We start from the raw sequence: 2676 nt of genomic DNA on the forward strand, positions 1-2676 counted from the left end.
TTTGAGGGGTTACTGCAGGTTGGGGACTAGAGAAATGAGGCTTATATGGAGATTTTTAATAGGCTATTGCTTCCCCATTAATAATTTTCAGCTTTGTATGTCCAGTGCTGGTATTTATTCCTTTTGTTATTTCAGTGATTTTGACTCTGCTTTGCTGAAAGAATTACTTCTGGTTATAACTGCACCCACAGATTCATTCTTACAAGACTTCTATATGATAGTCCTTGTAGTTTCTCTTCCTTCCTTTGTCTATTTTCTGTTCACACATGGCAGTCTATTATTTGTGGTTGTTCTGCCATGAGGTAGGTGAGAAGGTGTAGGGAGAATGGGAAGAGGAGTGTTAAACTCTAAGGAGGAGGCTTGAAGGAGGGAATAGTGGTAGAGGAGAAAAACAGGTGGGTGTGGGGGTCTGATTTTGTTGGAATAGTTTTAGTTGAGTTGAAGGTTTAGTATTGAGTGATTTCAGGATATTTTGTAGGGGGAAGGGGAAAATATGGGAGAAAGCAGCTTTACTTTGTGATTGAGGGAAAGCTATGTTGTTGTAAGAACTTGCTGATTGGGAGGACAATAAGCTAAGTAAGATGTGAAAGAGCCAAAAGCTTAGATGCAGAGGATTGAGAAGTAAGAGTAATGAAGATAGGAGTAACTGTGAAGGAGTTAAGTATGGGGTACTAAAAAGTTTGGGAGGGGGAGTTTATGTGTTTGGAAAAAGAATAAAGAAAATATTAATATTGTCTTAGGCATTTGAAGTGAAGAAACTAAATAGGGTGTTGAGATAGGGGAGAAAACCTAGACACCTATTAAATCAGAGCCAATGAAAGAACAAATACAGTAGTGCCTCGGTTCACATGATTCTTTCCATGATTCTGATTGCAAACGAAGTTGGATGAGAACCAAATCAAATTAAATGGTTGGGTTCAATGTTGACCTTATGGGAAATTTGACTGCATATGTGATTCCCAGGCAGCTTCTTTGCTAGAGAGTTTGAGTGCTCACATCCTAATAACTCTGCTCACCCCTCCATTGTTGTGGAAGGAACTGGTAAATTACACACACAGAAGCTTTTTAATAAGGAGACATCCCACTTGTTGATTCTTTGTGCTAGTTCACGGGAAATGGAGGTTTTGTTCATGAAATCTTTTCCTACACCAGTGCCTTCAAGAGTTCTACCTAACCTCTCTTTGAGTCGGTTTAGTATTTCTGTATTAACATTTAAACCTTTAATCAATTTCAGTTTTAGTCTAGTGCATGGTGAGAGATATATGTCTAGTTTTAATCTTTGCAAGTTGAAACCCAGTTTTTCCAGCAACATTTATTAAAGGGGCTGTTTCCTCCAGTGAGGGTGTTTGGATCCTTTGTTGAGGATGAGGTGGCTGAGTGTGTCTGCAGTTGTTTCTCCATCTTCTAATCTGTTCCACTGGTCCACAGGTCTGTTTCTTTGCCAATACCATGCTGTTTTTAATCACAGTAGCTTTGTAGTATAGTTTCAAATTGGGAATTGTTATACCCGCTACCATGTGTCTGTTGCCTAGGATGGCTTTTGCTATTCTAGGTGTCTTATGGTTCCAAATGAATTTTTGCATTCTTTTTTCTAGTTCTGTGAAATATAGTGTTGGAATTTCAATTGGCATTGCATTGAATCTGTATAGCAGTTTTGGTGGTATGGCCATTTTCACTATGTTGATTCTTCCTACCCAGGAGCAGGGGATATCTTTCCAGAGGATATCTTATATCTGCTTCGATTTTTTTTTTTCAGAGTGTTGTAGTTTTCAGTGTAGAGGTCTTTTGCTTCTTTTGTTAGATTGATTCCTAGATACTTCATTTTTTTTGGATGCTAGTGTGAAAGGAATTGTTTCCCTAATTTCTCTCTCAGTGAGTCTATTATTTGTGTACAAGAAGGCTATTGATTTTGGGGTGTTCACCTTATATCCGGCTGCTCTACTGAATCTGTCAATTAAGTCTAGAAGTCTTTTGGTGGAGTTTTTTGGGTCTGTAATGTAGAGTATCATATCAGCAAATAATGACAGTTGAACTTCTTCCTTTCCTATCCTTATTGCTTTAATTTTTTCTCTTGTCTAATTGCTGTGGCTAATGTGGTTTCCAGAACTATATCGAAGAGGAGTGGTGATAGTGGGCATCCTTGTCTTGTTCCTGTTTTCAGATTTTGGCCATTTAATATTATGTTGGCTGTTGGTTTTTCATAGATAGCCTATATTAAGTTGAGATAGAGACCATCTATTCCAATTTTTTGCAGGGTTTTTTTTATCATGAATGAGAGTTGAATTTTGTCAAATGCTTTTTCTGCATCTATCGAGAGGATCAGATGGTTTTTGTCCTTGTCTTTGTTAATATAGTGTATTACATTTATTGATTTAAATATGTCGAACCATCCTTGCATCCCTGGAATAAATCCGACTTGGTCAGGGTGTGTGATCTTCTTGATGATCCTCTGTATTCTGTTTGCTAGTATCTTATTAAGGATTTTTGCATCTATATTCATTAAAGAGATTGGCCTGTAGTTCTCCTTTTTGGTTGCATCTTTCCCTGGTTTGGGAATCAAAGTGATACTTGCTTCCAGTAATGAATTTGGAAGTATAGCTTCCCTTTCAATTTCATTGAAAAGTTTGAAGAGTAAAGGCAGTAGTTCTTCTCTAAATATCTTGTAAAATTCAGCAG

Source organism: Fukomys damarensis, unplaced genomic scaffold (assembly GCF_012274545.1).
Source record: "Fukomys damarensis isolate Sample0158 unplaced genomic scaffold, DMR_v1.0_HiC HiC_scaffold_15, whole genome shotgun sequence".
NCBI lineage: Eukaryota > Metazoa > Chordata > Mammalia > Rodentia > Bathyergidae > Fukomys > Fukomys damarensis.